This window comes from Dermacentor andersoni, chromosome 9 (assembly GCF_023375885.2).
Source record: "Dermacentor andersoni chromosome 9, qqDerAnde1_hic_scaffold, whole genome shotgun sequence".
NCBI lineage: Eukaryota > Metazoa > Arthropoda > Arachnida > Ixodida > Ixodidae > Dermacentor > Dermacentor andersoni.
Window position 1 is genome coordinate 20707625 of NC_092822.1, and position 21603 is coordinate 20729227.

Genomic DNA, 21603 nt, shown 5'->3' on the forward strand with positions numbered 1-21603 from the left:
ACCCGCCTGCGCGATGCGGGCTTGACAGTCAAGGCTCCCAAGTGCCAGTTAGCACAGGCCGAGGTTGTCTACCTCGGACACGTGATTGGTCGGGGTCGTCGCCGCCCCTCTGAAATAAAGGTGGCCGCTGTGCGAGACTTCCCGCAACCGCGCACGAAGACCGATATTCGGTCGTTCTTAGGTGTCGCCGGCTACTATCAGAGGTACATCCCCAGGTACTCTGATATCGCGGCTCCCCTAACGGATGCTCTAAGAAAGACAGAGCCGCAAACAGTCGTCTGGGACGAGACAATGGAAAGAGCTTTTAGCGCCCTAAAGAGCGCCCTAACAAGCCAGCCTGTGCTACGATCGCCCGACTACACAAAAGGGTTCGTTGTTCAGTGTGATGCTAGTGAGCGAGGCATGGGCGTTGTACTGTGCCAACGGGAAAATGGAGAAGTAGAACACCCCGTCCTGTATGCTAGTCGTAAGCTGACGAGTCGTGAGCAGGCGTATAGCGCCACCGAGAAAGAGTGTGCGTGTATCGTGTGGGCCGTTCAGAAATTGTCATGTTACCTAGCCGGCTCGAGGTTTATCATTGAAACGGATCACTGCCCTCTCCAATGGCTGCAGACCATCTCTCCCAAAAATGGCCGCCTCCTGCGCTGGAGCCTCGCTTTGCAACAATATTCCTTTGAGGTGCGTTACAAAAAGGGGAGTCTCAAGGGTAACGCCGATGGCTTAAGTCGAAGCCCCTAACGTGGGAATCAGCCTCAAAATTGCTTGTTACTGATGTTTTTCTTCCTGAGGCAGGATTTTTAACCTATTGCTTTTGTGTAGTGTTTCAAAGTGATGATGTGCTTTCTAGTGCAATTTTCCGATTTATGGACGCGTTCTGAGTGCTGCTAAACTACTGTAAGGAACTAGGCAGCAGTATAAAAGGGGAAAGAGCCTGGCAGGGCTTAGTGAGGGTTGTGCCGTGCTTGCTGACTGAGCGGTTGACTTTCGGCGTAGTTCTAACGCTTGCCGGAAACGAGAACAAAAATGTCAACTCTCCCGAAGTCACTTTGCAGTGTCCTGTGTGAACGTGCACGTGAGAACGAGGCCTTCTCTGTGCGCTGCGCTCAAGAAATGCCAAAGGACGCCCGACTTCGGTTATGAGCATCATCGAGCGACATCCCTCCGGACAGCGGATGCAGTCCCCTGACCATCGGGATCTCCTTCCCCCGGCGGGGCGGTCTGTTACGTTTCGCCTACAACGCGCGGTAATGCCGGCGCGGAGGCCACGGACGCCGGGGCTTCGTTCAAAGCGGCGGACATTTTGGCCCGTTCGACGCCGCCGCAACGCCTCCCCGCCAAGCGTGTCCAGGCGTGTTTCAGTGCCACGTGTCTTCGTATGTGCGTGTGTGTGTGTGTGCCCACGCTTGTCAAAGCGCGGCAGCCGGGGAGCGGAGCTCCCCAAGTGAGGAGCCAGCAGGTCTGTCCGTCGGCGGGTTGGCGATGCGTCACTACACTCGGCTCACCATGTCTCTCGGCTCGACCGTGCGCGCCGTCGTGGGCTCATGCTCCGCCGTCGCGTGGGCTCATCCCGTGACCTTCCTTCTGGCCCGCGACGCCGAGAGTATAAGAGCAGCTGCCCCCGGACGCCAGGAGAGAGGCTCCGATTTGTACTGTTGAGTTACGTGCTCTCCCGTCTCTCCACTTCGGTCGACCTGACCGGCCGCTCTTTTGCTATGTTAGAATAAACAAGTTGTTCTGTTACCAGTCTTCTCTTGCTTTGCCGGGACCTTCGGATGCTTCCAGTGCCCCAGGCCGCCAGGCCAACGCTACCCTTGGGGCTTGCGACCCATTCGCAATAACGGGCGCCAGCACCGAGACCCCAACAAACTGCACAGAGGCAAACGTACACGGCATTCTGCTGCATGCAACGGCCTGTGCTTCGCACCGCGCATGTCGCAAGCTTTTTTTTTTTTTTGCGCGACGGAGCGGAACTCGCAGAAAGAGAAAAAAAGAAAGAGAAATAATTAGGCTCCCAGAAAACAATCAATCTGAGCTCTTCCTTAGCTGGGCCAGACAGGAGTGACAAATGAATCCAGCATTCTCTGTAGCACATTACGCTGAGCACACTGCTCTTTCCCCAAATGTAGGCAACTGCTATATACCGGGTGTTTCAGCAAACGGTTTCAAAATATTTATTTATTTATTTATTTATTTACATATACCGTCAGTCCTTGCACAGGGATATTACAGGAGTGGAATAGAAATGTGTAATAGTTAGCATTGTATATATATATTAAGAACTGCCTGTGGAAGATAGCACAATTCTAGTTCATGATGGCTGGTCTACTCGAAGAGGAGGACATTACGTGCACAAGAAATTGAAATGCATAATCGACAAATTAACGAAAATTCAATAATACGTTTTTCATCTATTTACCTTAAGCCACATAGTGCAATTTACAAATTCTAGCTAGCGAGTTCGCAAGGCGGATCCACTTGAAACGAATTCTTAGGATGACACCAGTTTGGAGATATTAATTCCAGAGAGAGAGAGAGAGAGAGAGAGAGAACGTTTACTTCAACCATCGAGGTCCTTGCTCTTGAGGTTGATGTGGGTGGTGTTCTCATTTTAGGACTCTACTAGCCATGGGTGCTCAACGAACTTGCTGTACGAGCGCTTCTTGGGGCGCCAGGGTATCGCGGAACTTTGCGGAGAAATGCACTGGCGTTTCAGTAACTTTTCGCGCTCCAACGCATGAAACGATGTTTGGTTGAGAAAGTAAGTGGAACGACAGTGCATTCTTACTGCAATGTCGACGGCGCATCGTAAATGGTACCATCCGGCCACACAATTCTTTCCAAGTGGATATGCCTTGCAGTCTCACCCGCTAGAATTTGTAAATTGCAATATGTGCCATAAGGTAATTAGTCAAATAACTTAATTAGTCAATTTATTTTAATTATTCGATTATGCATTTCAATTTATCGTGCAAGTAACTAATGTCCGCCTCTTCGGGTAGACCAGCTCGTGGACTAGGGTTGTACGATCTGCCACAGGCAATTCTAGAAAACATTTTGAAATTGTTCGCTGAAACAACCTGTATATTACCTGCACGAAACTTCGTGAACCCAGCCCTAGTTAAATCAATGCAGCAAATTGCGCTGCGCTCAAAACAGCACGACGGAGGTGCGATTCGAGCCAATGTGAAAGGGAACACTTTCACTTTGAAAACGCGCACGCTGTAGGGTTTTTTTTTTTTTTGTGTTTCTTTGCGCAATTCTGCGCTGAAAGCCGGCCATGGATTCGTCAATCCCAACTCGCTCAAGTCAGTGTCTTGCTATGAAACACTTGGTCTACACGTTCAAACATCGATTCTTACGAACGCTTAACGTTATAAATTCACTCACTGCTCTTCGTAATATAGCCCGCGCGTTGAAGAATCGTTTCCTCCGAACTTTCTTTATCACGCTGCAGATCTGAGAGATATCACCGGCCTTAAACGCAAATCTGGCGTTCCCTTTAGTATGGTCACACGCTGTACTTCGATGGTTGCAGTTTCCTAATTGTAGTGGCCTTTCAAACTTCGCTCTACATTCCGGTAGATGCCAGTACTCCATTTGGACCAAGTGCCTAGAAAAGTTCACCAGTGGACGGAATCCCAGCTGAAGTTAAAGATGAGGCGGAATCTCAAGATGGGCCTTCCTTAGCATATATATGTAGTGACTCGTCTAGAGCCAATGTTTAATCCATCCATTCATTTGTTCGTTTCCCTTCATGGCGCCTATTTCACCTTGCAATTTTCCGCAAACTAATTTAATTCATAACTGTTAAGTGTTCGCAAGTTTACAGTTGTCGATCAATTCATTTTACCCCACTTACTGCTGGTCGATGTTCAGGTGTCAGACCTGGGCTACAGCTATAACGGTGCGGACTGCCAGAATTCCCCTCTTCCTTTCCGGTTCTTACAATAGCCACAAATAATATAAAAAATAGCGCTGTCACGTGCCAGTGTAGTGATTAGCACGCATGGCAGTGCGAGTGCATTTAGACCATCGTGACGAATTTTTAAAACGTTCTTTCTTCGACTGCCCGAAGCTTTTCTTCCGAGTACATCCCCACGCAGATTTCCCTATACGTAGCTTCGTGGCTACATGCATGCATGCGACGTCGCCTTTACCCTTCGCGACAGTCAAGGCGAAGTCAATACCATGACAAGGTTTCTGTGTAGGTGCCTTGTTGCAAGCTTCGCATGAATGCAACCAGACGAGAAAGAGGCCAAGGAGGACTTGGTCTAAACTAGCGGGGACACTAAGATGTTAGAAAGCGAGTTTTCAGAGAGACCAATTTATACAACGAAGGGTGAGGTATAGAAATACTCGCTAATAGCTAACAATCGGGTGGCTTATTATAGTAAGACTGGTGCAGACGTCCAGACTAGTGCAGACGTCCTGCCTTTGTTCATTTCCTAACTATGGTGAAACAGGACGCGAAACATTGTGAAGTAAGACCAGGACAGGAAGGAGAGCTCGGATGCTCCGAGACCCATTACGCCATAACGAGTGTATGGACGCCCTTTCCTGTACAGGCTTTACTTCGCAATGCTTCGCGTCCTATTACGCCACATTATGTACGAACCAACCGGCCCAGCACTAAGTATGCGATTGCTCGTTTCCTCTTCACAGTGTTAGTGATAAGTGACACGCTTACGCCACATGTAGCTCTGTGGCATACATTTATCCCGCATGCGCACGAGTTCAAATGAGACCCATCGGGCGGAACAGTTGCCGGCATGTCTCATAGCGAGGCTAGATCCGCCCGTAGCTATAGTACCGTCCTCACCTTCCTTCTCAGAAAGAGTTTGCCGAAAGCTGGAGACGTCACGTCCTTCTACTGCTTTAATTATGGGCTATATAGTAGACTTGCAAGACACTCACTGACATTCGTGCGACCCGAAAGCGTCGGACGAGACACTCACGTACCCTCTCGACGTATGGAAAGCATGCACGTACCAGGGCGGAGGTGCAGTTGCTTTATACGAAGCGACAACAAAGAAAAAAAAAGAAGGAAAAAGAAAGGAAAGCATTGCACCACGGGTTGGCGGTATACTGCGAGGAAGATCATATTCACCTGGAAGACGACGGCAGGGGCCTCGCGAGCAGTGAGGCGTCGTAACGCGTGAGTGACGCGGCGGTGCGCCGTTTCTTTAACGCGCCTCACTGCGCTCGCAGTAGGCAACCTTGAGGCCAAATTGTGGGCCAGCGCTTCAACCTTGGTCCGCGCGCCTCGTCATGCGTGCACCGCGACTGCATGCACTCGGGATTTCCAATGTGCAGAGGGAGAGCTCGTCGCAAGCACAACCGAATGCACATACACTCCGGCGTCGCGCCTGCGCATGACGTTGCCCGTTGCTTTATTTAGTTGTTTATTTTTCGCCCATAGAGCACCGCGCGGCATGCATGTGCAACAGGTGCCACCAGGTGCGACTCAATTCCGAGGGTCTGCGTGCGCACATACTGTGCCCGCTCCTGCCGTAAATCTGTGCAACATTGCCAAAGGTATAAACGCGAACTGTCTACAGACGGTGAAGCCGGCAATGGCTGGAAGTGATGCAGTGTATAAGCAGCGCGGCAAACGACTATACATATATAAGGAGACAGGACGAGCGCTGTCTATGTCGACTAAAGGAATCAGCCGAAATTTTGACTCTCGGCTGAATTAAACCTTTCACTTGATAGACAACGCTCTTCATCCCGCTCTTCTTCTCCACGGTCCTCGTACTTTGACATGCTTGCTTCCCTATCGGAAAAAAAAAAAAAGAGAAGCTCATGCGCCTCGTATCAGTAGGCCCATACGAACACATATGGGATCGTTCCGTATAAAAACTGGCATGTTTCCATATGACATGTCATGGCATGTCTCATTTTCCCCTTATTAATGTCCCCATATATTACTTGAGGCATGTTCCATATGATCCCCGTAGCCAGTATATCAACACATAGCGGGATCCGAAAGAAAAGCCCGTATATTCCCATATATCGCATCACTTATGGGGCATGTTCCATGTGACATTCTCCATATTATATACGAAAATATACGGGCCTTTATGTGAGATCCCATATATCATATCATATATGGGGCAGATTCTGTGGGACATGCTCGGTATTATATGTAGAAACATACGGGCTTTTATAACCCATATATATCACACCATATAAGAACAGGTTCCATGGGACATGGTCCGCATTATATGCAGAAACATGCTGCTATATATATGCGATTCTGCATATCACATCATATATGGGGCATGTTCCACAGGACATGCTCCATATATTATAAATGGAAACGTACGTGTTTCTATATGGTATAACCCCATATGTTCATATGGGATCATTGGATTTGGATCATATGAGTTTCTTTCCGATGGACTTGCAATAAAATCAGCTCGTGCAGCAAAGTACAGAGCGGTCGACCGCTAAAGGAAACGCGTACGCCAGTCTGCGGCCTTAACTTTGATAGCACTCTCCAGCTGGAAACACCGGCTTGATAAAAGCCGTTTTGTTAACGAAATAAGCGCTGAACAACCGCGCATTTTTACCCCAACTCTAACGGTGCTTACCTCAAAGATCGGTGCTAGTTTCCCAATTCGTTCCAAGCAGATGTGCTTTCAAAACTCGGTCTTCATATTGTAAATCGCAATACGTGCCTTCAAGTAATTAGGAAGTTGATTAGCGACTGTTTTTTATTTTCTATTTACGCATGTTGATTTGTTGTGCAAGTAATGTCCACCTCTTCGAGTAATCTGCAGCTGGAATGAGCACATTTGTGCTGTATGCCACAGGAATCGTTTCTTTTTTTAATTCTTTTACTATAAAACACCTGATATATTCATAAGCACTGTACCTATACGTGCCTAAAAACTATTTCTGTGGTTCAGCAAAATACTCATTTTTAAGGTTTTAAGTTTCAACAGAGCTACGCGATTTTAGCTCACCTCTTGCACTATACAGTTCTGGTGTCGACGCAAACGTCGACGTTTTCATCGCAATGACACGCCGGCCAAGTGGTGAATAGGTAATTCTCAATTCCTTCAACTCTACGTTTATTTTCCGCGCTTTCCTGTAGGCCCGAAAATTCGTGTTTCTTGTTGTAACGGAGCTACACAAAGCGAGCTTCTACGCTGCTCTAACCAGGTGCGTCGTTCAAGGGAATTTTATCCCAAACTCCGCGACACCCACCTGTTGCCCCCAATCGTGGTTTCCTCGCCCAAACCTCACGGCAAATGTGTTCATGTAGCGATGCAAAACATCTCTATCTGTGTTTTTTTTTTCTTTTGTCCCCGATGCGCCATAGAGTCGGAGAAGTTTGCCGCAAAAAATAAAATAAAGAAGGATTTGTTATTACGCCTACGCGATTTATTAATTGAATAAAGGTTTGTTGAAGCGGTTGTTGCATTTACTGTGGTTGGCCTCCTCAGTCCATGGAGGAAGCCGTAGTCGTCAGTTGCCCCCGCCGCCCTGTTGGTCAAAACGCCTATGGGATAAGAAAAAAGAAAAGGCTTGAACAGCAGCATTTTAGTTTCATCATTTTAGCCTATTTCCCGTACACTGCAATTCGAAGGCCTTTGCCAGCAATCTCCGATTTGACACGTCTTGCGTATAGGCAGACTACATCTACTGCCTGCAAATTTCCTAATTTCAGCAAATCGGCAAAGGCTCCGCCGTCTCCGACTGCATTTTTAAAGCTACCCTTCGCGCCCGTTTGGTTACTGTAAAAGGTAACCAAGGTTATTTGAGCTATGCATTGTTGTTCTGTTTCGTATTGTCATTCTGTTGTCTTTTTTTTTCTTTTTTAGGTGTAGAAACATGGAAAGGTTGGCTACGTCAGAGCCGGCTATCCCAAAATCCCAAATTCGTTACTCATGCAAACAATGAAAAAGGATGTTGATGTTGTTTTCTGAACTCGGTGGCTCATATACCCACTGTGGGGGATTGGCCAGGACTCTGATAGATAGCGCCCGTCCAACTTCGCTTATCTCTAATAATCTCACCTGGAACATCAGCTGCAGTCGCTCGCTGTCTACGTTGCAGAACTTTAATAAACTGCAAACAAATATAAGTCCGAATGAAGCATGACTGTATGCGCTACACTGTCTATCCATCTAGACTTCTTACCATCAAGAGGCATGCGTTTTTCGTACTATATGCTATCAACTGGCGAAACATCGTATCCGTTCAATAAATTTCATTTAATAAGCTTAACCGGCCTAATATTCGTGAGTAGCCATGTACGTTGGGAACGTGGGTAACACCTACGGGTAGAGTTCTTTTCACTCGCACAGCATATCTATCCGTCCGTCCGTCCGTCTGTCCGTCTGCTGTTCTCTGCCGACTATGGCTAGGAGTGTCTTTCACGAATGCATTTGCTTGCCGCATCGGAATGACTGACAGTGGTGCCTGTGATAGTTGCGGCAGCGAGGAAACAATCGAGCATACCCTCTGTCATTGTCCTAGCTACAGATCCCAGAGACAGTCGCTCGTAACGGCGTTGGCACGCCTCGATGACCGGCCGCTTTCTGAGCAGACGATTTTGGAGTGCCAGCTGATGCGACCTTCAATCGGATGGATAGGTGGGCTAGGTGGCACAGAATTACTTCATCCAAACTTACAGCGCAGCAAAATACGATAGACGAAGTGTGTTTGCGTGACCCTGTCTTCGTCCATCGTCTTCTGCTGCGCTCCAAGTTTCGTTACGCCTGGAGGACACCTCTGCGACATGACGCCACCTCGCGTTGACAAGGAAAAAGCTAAAAAAAGCACATATTATCGCTGTCTTTGCGTGCGCGAACGTGTAAAAGAAACACAGCGTCGCTTTAATTAGGCGCGTAAGGCGTGACTGTTCTGCTAGGAGAAGATGACCTTGTCGTCGACTTGACAAGCCTTCTGCTCAGCCGCCATGTTGTTTGGACAGCAAAACAGACTGCGTAGTTTTGGACTTCGATGCTGTCTTCGCGAAGCTGTCTCTTTCACCGGCTTCGTCAGAACTGCAACGAGACGTAAGATGGCCGCTGTCCACTTAGCATGCCTATTTAGCCGTCCAAGGCGAGTATTGGAACAGAGCCTCAGCCTAACAAATAGCGCCACAAGAACGGCTGAAGACACAAGCTGGACCATCGCAGCGTCAGAGTTACGTCTGGTAATTTTCGCGCAGGGAACCAGGCGACGGAAGCGCAGCTGCAAGCGGGCGTGATACAACCCTGTCAAGACCGAAGCCACGCGAGCGAGCCCCTAAATTCGGTCGCGCAAAATTTCTCGCCAGCCGCGGTTCGGCCGCGCGAGCTGTCAGTCGGCGAGGAGCACGAACATCTGCGTTCAACGTGCATCCCCTCGTCAAAGGAGAGAGGAAGTAATTACGGTTCCCGACTGTACGGCGCGCGACGCAGAACGCGGTGACGCTATCGGAAATGGCGTACGCGACAGCAGCAGCTCTGGAGATGGCTACATGCTTCCTTCAGGAAGCGCTGCGAATTCTGCTCCATTGCGAAATGACCTCGTTTAATCAAATTACGCGCGCGACGCGAACGGTGGTGCATACATTCTGGAACGTACGCGGCCACCAGTAATTGCGCTGGAAAGTACGATACGAGCCATGTACACATAGTCGGCGCACTTGACCCGCATACATCAGATTTCGACGGCCAACGACCATGTTCGCCGATAACGTTGTGCTTCTTGAAACGTTGCCTGTTATATCTCTTGGCGCCGGCCGAGTTCACCCGATAAAGAGTCAACTTGTTCACTCTCGCATTTGGCGACTAGTGTCTTATCATTTAAGGACTACGTGAAATCGAGCAGGACCTATTTTCTGCTGGCCCATCACCTAGCAGAACGAATTTTCTTCAACTACGAGGCTTTCTTTCTGGGAAGAAAAACGTACGCGTTTCCTTTGTAGTTTTGTGCCACTGTCAGGTATAGAAGACCAAGTTATATATATACTTTCATGAAATCTCCCTCCACTTTGCGGGTTCATTAACAATTCTTTCTTTCTTTTTTCTCCTGCCTTGTATACTTCGTAGCACTTCTTTCTCGACATGAGTTGTGGCTTTTTGGCTATTCTTGCCTGTGTTTGCGCGACATCTCATGTGGAAGTAAAGTTTTGAGACAAGCTACCGCGATGCAGCAAGTTTACAACTCACTTAGACGGCTAATTTAAAGGAACATTAAAGATAAGTTTTCTATTTCCCAGCTGTTCCAGCAAATGACCCGTTTACAATACCATAAAGGCCACTCTTATCGCAAAAACAACAGTATTGGTAAACAACGGCAGGCCACTGGTGGCGACGCCGCCTTGAAGTTTCCGCCCGAGCTTGTCGTGACGTCACAGATTTCCACGGCCTTTGCTCGGTGAAGACCGCCTGCGTTGCGCTCTAGAAGAGCCCAAGACTGAACTTGGCAAGTTCCAAGAACGTTTACACTCAGACAAAACGGCTCAAATATGAGCAAATACTTCGATACCCCTGACTTTACACTCTGACGTATCGGCGTTCGGTGCGAAATCCGGAAAGCTAGGGTTCTGGTGCGAAATTCATAAAACGAAACTTTGCACTTTACTTGATGTCGTAATAACCAAATCATTACCGCGAAATTAACTAAAATGCAAGTTTAGAAGGAATGCTTCTACAAGAAAACAATGATTCGTAGTTTCACTTTACTATAAATAGGAATGTTGAAATATATTAGTAAATTGTACGTTTCAGCAATAGCTCCTCCTCGCCATGAGATCCTTCACCCTCCCACATCTTAATCCTCGCTTTCTCGTTCGCCGTATGGCAAATAAAAAACAAAACAGTTGATTTACAAGCTGCACACATTTAGTCACCGACTTACATTTGCTCATCCACTTCATCGGTTCTTCCACTAGTTCATTTGCTTCCTATTCTATTTACTGGCTCGTTCAATTAATTCCTTCGTTCACTTATTCGTTGAAAAATCGCTCTTACATTGATTCATCCGTCCACTCAATCATTCATGTTTCTAATTTGCTTACTTCATCGATGGTCCATTAATCAGCTATTCCGTTCACTCGCTAGTTCATTCCTCCGTTCACTCATTCGTTGGCACACTCTCGCTATTTCGTTGATTGGTCTATCGGCTCACTTACTCCTTTGTTTCTGCATTCGCTTGTTATTTCAGCCATCAGTTCTTTAACTAATTCATTATATTATCGCGTATGCGTTATTTCATTTATTCTTTAGCCCATTAATTAATTTATCATCACGTTACTTCAGTCGTTCATCCAATTAATGATTTGTTCATTCATTCATTCATTCACTCATTAATTCATTCATCGTTTAAATTGTTCGCTTATTATTACGTTCCTCCGTTAACTTCGCTATTTCGTTCCTTCGCTATTTCAATTCATACGTCCACTCATTAATTAATGCCGCTGATTACTTCATTCGCTTTTCTTTCATCTGTCAATTACTTATATAATCCGCTATTTCATCCCCCGAGCGTTCATTCATTCATTCTTCTTCTCCGATTCGTTCATTCACTCGTACTGCAGCGGCATACGGCCACTGGTGGCTTGAGATAGCTATTAGAGAGTTTTTAGATGACGGAGACGCAAGCGCTGGGGCCACTCTATAGCGCTTAGGAGCCCCAACGCTTACGTCCCCCTAATCTTTAAAAAAACTCCCTATTGGCTCCGCCACCAAGCGCATGGTGCAACCACGCATATACACCGCAGCGAACAACGCAGTTCTCGGAAACGTGGACGGTTGTTATTCCAACCGACAGGTCACGTGACCGCCCTGCAGAAAACCAGTACCAAACGGCGGCGCGATTCGTGTCCAGCACGGTGTTTAGGAAGCGCTGACGCATGCAGCCTGTACTGCGCCTATACCTTGAGAACGCATGCAGCTGTGCTCTGGGAGCGAGCACTGCAACCTGCTGTCAAAAGCGAAGCCGCGACATACGCTGCCACGACATACAAACAAGAGCAAGGATAGAGCCGCCGCGCCTCTGTAGCTCGAGCCATGCGAGGCTCGCGAATATGTTTTGCCCGCGGCAACCCGGAAATGTGACACGGAAACGTACACATTACTTCGTTGCTCCATTTTTTTTTTTTTTTGCCTTTTCGCTGCGTCATGAATATGATGTTTGAAATACTAGGGCAAGGTCTGTAATAAATTAAGGAGGAAATGAGGTAATCAAATCAAATAATTTATTTCCCACAAACAACAGTTCCGGAGGGATTCATTGGCTAAACGCTGTTATGGACAGCTCGACTGGGCCAATAAACCCTTCACAGGGCATTTGGGACGACAACAACAACAACACATGACGGAAAGGCAAAAACATATTACGGTTAATGTGAAGCACTGAAAATTTTATAATGGTGCATCGTACCAATCAGTACACTAGAGAAAGCTGCCAATTAACAAAGAAGTGGCGTCTCAGGAGTTGCACCTTGCCAGTCGAGTTTGACGAACAGACTTTCGTGATAACCACGAATGCAGTGGCACGTACACCGTTCAATACGACGAGAATTTTGTGCATAGATATGGTGTATAAAGCATGGCGTCTATGACGTGTTTCCGCCTCCGCAATTGCTTCCGGCGCACACAGCTAGTAAAAAGCACAGCCTTCGGGACATGTTTCTGTTACTCGGAGGCAACCATCGCTGGGGCGTAAATTTGGACAGCACCGAGCACCGGGAAGCCGGGCGAAATGCTTTCGTTATCGGCAGTCTCTCTGGAACACGTCTTTCAGGGACCGGGGACGCACACAGGGCAGGTGTATGCCGTGGTTTCGTGGGCGGATCTCGCACTGAATTCTTCAGTGGTCACCTAAAGTGAATCGAAACAGGAACTGTGGCAGCGAACCATGCGACTAGCGTAGCGTAAGTACTTGTACCGGCGAAAAACGTCAGTTAACGTTTCATATTTCTTAAAGTTACTTTTTTTTTGCTAACCCTCCCGAACTTTGCTGAGCGTGGCTGCTGCCAGTGTCTAGTCGAATAACACACACACACACACACACACACACACACACACACACACACACACACACACACACACACACACACACACACACACACACACACACACACACACACACACACACACACACACGGCAATCGGCCATCTGTTACTTTGCCCCTACATAGTTTCGCCCGTGAACTGCTCCATTCTCCATGGTATTTCGCAGTAAAAGGACAAACGGTATATAAATACCCTCAACGCAACAAATATGCGCCTCGGAGCGCACGATTTACTTATCAAAGCGAAGCGCAGGAACCACACAGCGCACAAACGTTTTTGTGCCAGCAACAAAGTAGCCCATATAGCCAGTCACCGCGATAATAATTTTGGACTGTCGCTACGCTCAGTGTCACAAGGCGGCGCCACCAGCGCTGCTGGTTATACCTGCGTCACACGTACGCGCATCGCCGCTTAGAGAATACACGAGGCGAAGACGGTAGCGGAGGCGCTGGTGGCGCCATCCCCGGGCGCTGTGTGTTTAACCACAGCACACAGAGACGATATCGCGCGACGGCCATACGATAGACTGCTTAGCTGTTGGTATCAAGATCCGAGAGAAGTGTAGTCGTTAACATAGGCCGTTCTGTTCGTTTTCCTTCGACGACCACACTCGTGCAATACAAAAAAGAAAAGAAGCGCTTTCAACACGTGGTTGAACAAAGCGTCACAAGTTGTCGCTATACAATAGTGTCGCGCTACTACCACGCATGTGTCCGGTAAAGCGCGAAGTGTAATACGTAAACGGAAAAATTATTCGCGATAATTATCGATAATCGACATATTTTTCGACGTTGAACAAAAATATACAAAAAACCGCGACACACGGTACATTTGAGTACAGTTTGCATATCGCGTTCCAACTCGGTTTAAGCCTGCAGCAATCGAACGTTCGGCTAATTCCAGAACAATCGAACGAGTCGCGGTGACCAGAACATTCTGTCGGATCTCGGTCGCGCGCTCCCAGCTCGAATGTGAGAGCGCGGCGCTCTGAATAACTAAATTTACGTGCCAAAACTACTTTCTGGTTATGAGGCACGCCGTAGCGGAGGACTCCGGAAATTTCGAACACCTGGGGTTCTTTAACGTGCACCTAAATTTAAGTACACGGGTGTTTTCGGCATTTCGCCCACGTCTAAATGCGGCCGCCCTGGCTGGGATTCGATCCCGCGACCTCGTGCTTATAGCAGCCCAACACCATAGCCACTGACAAATCACGGCGGGTCGGCGCTCTGAATAAACCATGAGGGAATGCGCTCCGAGCTTTCGATTTCGACCATAATGCAAACAGCACGGCGAGAACGCTCGAAAGTGACCAGTCGAATATGCCATTGCTTTGTGACACGCGACAAATACATCAAAATTAATGAAGGCGACGACGGAAATATAGCGAGAAAGAAAAAGCAAGTTTCCGTATAATGCAGCCCACTTAATATTTTCTGCGCGATGCACACTTCTACGGAAAAGCAAAAAAAAAAAAAAGAAAAAGGAGGAAGACAGCGGACACACGTATTCTCGTAAAACATTCACTTGTGGCAAACCAATTGTGCCACCAGGTGATCGATCGGAACTCGCAGATCGATGGGTTTCCTGCCTCGGTGCCGAGGGTGCCCACTTGCAGTGCCGTCAACGCGGCGTCAAAATCGAAAGCTACGCGTTTGCTGTAGTCACGCAGACTGCGCACGTTGCAAACGTTGCCGTCTGTCGTCGAAACGATTCGCGCCACGAATGCTGAAGCAGACTGTAATAGCCTTGGTGTATGGTGTAATAGCATTGGTGTACACGAATTAAGAGCGACATGTATATAATGTTAGCATAATGCCAGTTACGACTTCACCTGCTGAAACCTGGTGGGCATGTGGGTGCAACCTGGTGTGTGTGCGCCCTGGTACGTTCAGGGTATTAGGCGCAAGAGGCACAAGGTGGTCAAACTGAAGCCTAACGTTCCAGAGGAGTACATGGCCGCTGAGTAAAAGTCAGCATTGCTCCAGTACCTGCACCACTCGGGGCCGTGTGCGTTTGTTTGATGGCCCTTCTGGACATCTTTTACTACCACGTGATTTGCGGCAAATCCTACGAATAAAGAAAAGAAGGCTGCGGCACGGCTCATTAAGGCGTTTATTTATTGAAGAGCTCCTCCCACAAGGCCTGGTCGGAAACCCTGGTTATATGCTGGATGTTGTACAGGGACGCCCAGGGAGCGCTCTGGTGCAATAACTAGAAAAAGGAAAGAACGAAAGGAAGGAAGAAAGAAGCTAATTTAATAGAAGCAGAAGTCGCAGCCGAGCGCGCGCGCAGCAGTTTCTCTCCGGCTCCGAAGTAGGTATACCACGCGTCATACGTACTCCAGAGGAATAGGCAGCTTTCGATCAGCAACGCCGCGAGCAGGACCGGAACGAGCTCGTCTACGTCGTGCGGATGCTGCAGCCCGGGCACGAGAACAGGCTCGTGCAGCCGAGCGCAAGCACCAAGTGCGTACCGAGTATTCGGCAGCCTACCAAGCCATCGTTTAATGAACCGTCGGGATTAACCCAGTGATAAACACCGGGGTCGCACGTTTCAGCTTCGCTGGTTAAACATCCGTGCGGAGTGCTTGGGCGGTGATTGCTTTTTTCTTTTTCTCTTGTTTCGAAAACGCCGTCCGCATCCAGTTACCACGATCCCGCATTTTTCGCCTACTCGCTGTCGCAGCTGTGCCGGCCCCGTGCTCCTGTGAAGCAGTGACGCGATGGACCCCGTGTTGTGAAGGAAGTGCGGTTCACTGCTCGTTTTGTTTAGAATACGTGCTTCGAGGCCCGAAAGCCCACCGCCCAAGTTTTTCGTATAATTATTGTTGTATAATTTGTTCTTACAGAAATCGTCAGTTCGTGCGATCACGATTTCTGTGTGTGCTCCCTTAGGCAATGTCCTTCTGAACCTGTAATGCACATCGTAATAGAAATAAGAAAGCTAAACAGAAAAGAGAAATTACAAGCAAGCGGACGAAGCCGTCCCTGCCCGCCGGCGCCTTACCAGACCTGCAACCCGTATACCGCCGAGTTTCGCTGAGAAGCGCCATTGCCGTTTGCATCACCGGCGCCTCCCAGAACGAGAGAGCCGCAACATCGTGTCAGTGCGGAATAGGTGCTTGCATTAAGTGTGTGTGTTATTGCGAAAGCAATATACGCCCCATTGAGCGAAAATCTGTCGCAGTAGGCGTGGTGGTGGTGAAAAGCATTTATTGGGCTATATATACAGAGAGGTGCTCGGGGAGAGACCTCTAGTTGGTTGCGCCCCTTGCAATACTGGGCGCATCGAGCCTCTCATTCCGGGACCCCGTTGGTATTGACCGCTACGCAGGTCCGCCGAACTAGGGCTTGTTGGGCCGATAGTTCCTGGCAGCCGAGTAGGGCCGCCTCCCAGTCCTCTCGGGAAGAGGTGATGGGGGGGAGAGAAGGATTTTGCCTGCATGCCCAAACCACGTGGAAGGTGTCGGCCACCTCCCCACAGAAAGAGCAGCGGCCGTCAAAAGAAGGGTCAAAGTGCTTGAGAACCGCCGGGCACAGCAGGGTGTTTGTAAAGAGCCTGAGGAGAGTTCGTTCGCCAGCTTTACCCAGTCCCTTCATGGGAACTGGGTAGGCGTGACCGTAAGAAGGCACCAAAATGACCGACAGCGCAGAGAGTAAAAACACGTAAAAAAAAAATGCTCGGACTGACGTCAAATTTCTCGGGAAGGTTCCTGCAAACAAAGTAAATTAACGGCTTTGAAATCAAATTTAGTACATTTCGGTCTGTATGGGAATCGAACCCGGACCTCCGGGGTGAGAGACGAGCACTCTTCCCCGGCGCCACGGCGGCTCCACGGTTCTAGTCAACGTAATTATAGATTAATTATCTAATCCAGTAACGTTGATCCTGGCTATCTAAAGGCGTGCCTAGCGCATGCGTCACTGCACACGTCACGTCGCAGCCTTCTGGCGGACTAAACGTGTGGCCTAGTACATACGTCATCGGACACGTGACGGCGCAGCCAATGGGGAGCAAGTGGCGCCACGTCCCGAGTGCATAAAATGAGCGTGTTCATGACGTTGCGAGGTCTACAAACGGTATAATGCGTTCGCGTTTCCACACGTAAGCCGTCGTAAGTGATGTGGCACTGCGAATCGCAAACCGAGACATGGAACACGTGTGCACACACGCAATCAACGCAACTGACTGCAACTGCAAGAGCTGCATGGAGGCACGCTAGCAGAAGAACCGGAAGTCGTAGGTTCTCATACCTTGACCAGTCGACATTAGGTTTGTTCGATTCAGAAAAAAGGTGCACGGCACCACAAACGAAAAGGTGCAGGGGGTGCCGAGCTGCACCCACTCGCTGCAAGGTTCAAGGGTGCAGTGCACCGCGGCGGCATCTTGCCTTGCACCCCGTTCAATCGAGCACGGGGGTGCAGGGTGCGCTGCCGCACCTCGGGGAATCGAGGGTCTAGGTGCAGTGCACCGTGAATAGGTGCAGAAGGCGCAGAGAAACTTGGCTGAATCGAATAGGCCTATTGTTTGCCCAGTTGAACTCACCCAGAGCGCGCCTTTGACATCGCGATGTGCAGAGAGGCACGGAAAGGCCAGGAGGAAGAACAATCTTTTTTCTTTCTTTCTTTTAATTTGCGGCGTCCCTGCACCGCGTAGCTCTACCGCGTTCAACCGAAGACGATCGTCACGGCATTCCGTACACGATGCGCGCGTTTATTTGAAATGTGCAAAACATGTGAAATGCAAGCTGCGGTAAAACGATAGCCTCCTATATGAAATGAATACCGAGCAGCGGCTGCTGTATGTAAAGCAAAATGACTCATCTGTGAAGCTGACTAAGGGCATGTCCTTCCAAGAAAAATTAATTTGTCCTTCATCCACAGTCGCTGTTTTATCCAGGCAAACAGGTTTTGTCACGTCTTAGTGGACATCCAAACAGCGAAATGTGACGTGGCCAAAACTCTCTAATATCAGTAGAGGATTGCGACAATCAGTAAAGAAAAAAATAGAAGGAATATATATATATATAAGAAATGAGCTCATCAGCGCGCATGTGACTTTCCAGGACGGGAGATACGACGACTTCTCGAAAAAAAAGAGAAAGAAAAAACGCTCGACGGAGGTACAGCGAACAACCGCAATTCCGGGGTTGCTTCCGAGACATCCTGCACTAAAGCGATAAACCGTCACACGTCCGCGAATCGCCCAGGCTTCTGTGTAAGGAATACAGATAACAATCTTTTCTTTGTTTCAGCAGGAAATCCGCCCACTCATCGGTTGGTGCTCGTTTTTCACGCGCAGGTTTGCTGCTATAGCGCATGCGCAACTGGTGGCAAACCCGGATGTTGGCGCCGACTTAAAATTTCGTAATTAAATGCTTCGGTTTTACGCGTGCCATAGCCGCGACCTGTATTACGAGGCACGCCGGATTTTTCGGAAATGCGCCCGCCGAGGTAGGGATCGAACCCGCGATCTCAATGTTAGCAGCGCAATGTCACAGCCACTGCCATTTGGCTGTGTGGCGTCGGCTTTGAGAGTTACCTTGGCTCACTGAAACACTAGCAGGAGTTTTTCTTCTTTTTCCAATATCTTTAAAGCGCCTGCTTAAGTGTGGTAGATTTTAGGGCACACTGAAATTTTTTATTCGTCTGTCAAAACGAAAGGTCGAAGTAAACGAACCGGTAGCGACGCACGGAGGGGTGAAATGCTTAGTGGATATGTACCAATGTTTGATGCAGCGAATATGTAATCAACAAACATCACTGCCTTATCAAAAAGCACATTCGCTCCGTTCCTTGAGCGCTTAAGCTGCGCGCAAACGACCCTAACTGCACATGACGTCATTCGGCGCGCGTTCTGCCGGGAACTACCACACACTGTTGACTGAGACTGATAAGATAGCGTCAAACTGCTCCAGGTCGAGCAAGAAAGGTGCTAATCGTAAATCGAGATGATGCCCTTCGCCATACAAAAATAGATCGGTGCCGTGGTCGCTAGACTGGTTGATTGCAGACCACGACGAACGCAAGTACTGCACCGGTTCGATTCGGAAGTTAGAGAAAGCGACTGAGCAGCGTCCACGTACTCACAGCATCGGGATGAGACGACGATCTAGCGCGAAGAGTACGGCTTCCGCTGTGCTGACGGCTCGAGCACGCGATCCATCACCACCAATCACTCGGCTCGTTTAGCTGCCGCTCCCAATTGGCGACCACTTGCTGGCTTCGGTGGAGGTTGCAACGTCGGGCCGGCAAGGAGAAGCAGACAGCTCCCCGCCTCGAACCTCGGCACTTCTGCTGCGCGTCACTTTCAAACACTCGAACACGGCGATTCCCTCGAGTCGATCTTCACATCAAGAGTGGGCGCGGCCACAACGTACGAAGCGACGAAATAGTCACCGCTGCCGCGACACTTTCGGCTACGAACGTAACACCACCGTGGGCAGGACAAGGCACGCTCACGCACACACGCTCGCTTCTTCCTCAGAGACGAGACGAGACACGCGGCGCGAGAAGTTCGAGTCGAGGGACGAACCGGAGGCACGAAAGTTTCTTTCGGCGCTGGCCGGTCACGTGCCGTCGAAACGGAGCGATGGCACTGTCAAAGCAGCCAAGTCGAGTTTCAATCGAATACGAACGCGTACGCGCGCAAACACGCCGGACGGGCACACGGGACGGAAGCGTCGCGTCTCGCTGGGAGCGGTGGTGCACAAACGAGTGTTTGTCCATCGCGCGCGCCGGCCCAACCGAGCGGTGGACCCTCCCTCACCGCCGCCGCCCGCCCGCTACTTCCTCTCTCGTCGTGCCGCGCCGGTTTGGCTTGGCTCGGCTATTCTGAGAGTCGAGAGAGTGGGGAGAAGCAGAGAGAAAACGTCGTCCTACCCGCCGTCGTGGGTACGCTTGTTCTCTCGCTCACACTTCCTCCTTTCTTGCAGTCTACCCTTCTCACCCCTGGTCTGCCGGTCTGCGGCGAAATCATCGCAAAATCGTTCGGCGAAACCGAATTCGGCGGGCAGCCTGCCAAGCCTGCCGGGCTGCCCCTCGAGCCCTACCTCACACATTTTGTGTGTGTGCGTGTGTGTGAACGCGTTCACTTTCGTGGCTCCCTTTACCCTCGCCTCGTCACGTCTCTCGCAGGGGTTCACGTAGCACGTGTAGGCAATGGTTCGCGTCGGGCTCGGCTGGCAAGTTTGTATCACACCTCCCCTCCCACTCTCTACAGGTGTCGATGTCAGTTTCCCTCGACTAATGGGCGACCGGCGGCTGGGTGGAGGAAAACGAAGTCACGCGAAGCTTAGGCTAGAAAATAGCTTCTTTTACGTCACTTTATTGCTCCTTCGTTCCCTGTATTCCCTGCAGGGTCATTGGACATGTCGACGGCTGCGCAGAACGCCGCAAAAATGACCACTTGACCGAAGCCGGTGTTTCGGAAGACAGTGGGATGCCCGATCTTCTTGTTTAATTGAACACGCTTTCTTTTTTTTTTTCCTTTGTACGTGCGCGTTCATTTTTCAGTTGTGCGCATAGAGCATACCCTCCACCTTGTCCTCTGCCGGTAACATACGAAAACAGCAGTGCGTTGCGGTGCAGGAGGCATAAGTTATGACTATATGATGAGTACTTAAACTGAGGTGAAAGTGACTTGAACAAAGCAAATGCTGCGCTGACTTAGTGGTCTGGCAGAGCAACAGGATGCAAGAACATAATTTAAACGTAACTGGAGGCAATGACTGATGAGGTTATAATGTTAATCGGAGAAACTATTCACCCTTGTGCTCAAATACAAGCCATTTGCTCACTCCTTGCTTTGATGCACAGATGTATTGGCACAGATTCTTGCTGGTTATTATTTTTTCCGTTTGAGTACCTTCCTGGAACGAGCTTTGTAAAGATCGTGACTCACGCCTGCTTGTTATGAGCTGTTCATGTACCACTGTTTTCATTACATAAGCAGCTCTTCTAACTTCAGCCGAATCTGGCAGCTTCTGGCGCAGTCGAATCGTTAGTGTAAGGTTAAAGGACAGCAAAACGAGCGCACAAAGTCCACACCACGAGAAAGGTGCGAGATGGCGTTTGGACAACTAGTAAGGTGAGGTAGAGAAGGGATATCATATTGAACCACTGCTTGGCCAGCTGATTGGCTCTCCGCGTGGTTCAGGCGGGCTGAGTGGGTTAATCCTGGTATCTTACGGAGCGGAAAAGTAGTTAACGTGTAATAGGGTGTCACGAACGGAGTTTCACATTGCGTATCGGCGAAGAGTTTAATGGCACTGAAACACAGACTAATAAAATATGCACTGACAGAAAATAGAGAGCGGTTCTTCATTTACTGCTGAGAGAGAGAGAAAGGCAGGGATGTTAACTAGATCTTTCCAGTTTGCTACCCTACACGTGGGGAGGGGATTGAGGAACGGAGACACGAGTTTAGATCAATGCTGGAAATGTTCAGCAGGCCATACGGCATGCCACTCTAGATAACAAGGGTGATTGATACGTGAAATGACACGTTGATACACATACTCAAAAATATGTTTGCACCATTTGGGTCATGTCTTATCCCCAAACAATAATAATAATTT

The 21603-nt window shown here is 49.1% G+C and overlaps 1 protein-coding gene across 1 annotated transcript in view; it reads right to left on the reverse strand.

Annotated features, from left to right (window-relative positions):
• LOC126527214 (galactosylceramide sulfotransferase-like) overlaps positions 1-19820 on the reverse strand; it is an 88502-nt gene extending 68682 nt beyond the window's left edge. Inside the window, exon 1 of the mRNA XM_050174968.2 lies at positions 19115-19820. The gene's annotated coding sequence lies outside the window, so the exon portion shown is untranslated. The remainder of the gene's footprint in view (positions 1-19114) is intronic.
• Between the last annotated feature and the right edge of the window lie 1783 nt (positions 19821-21603).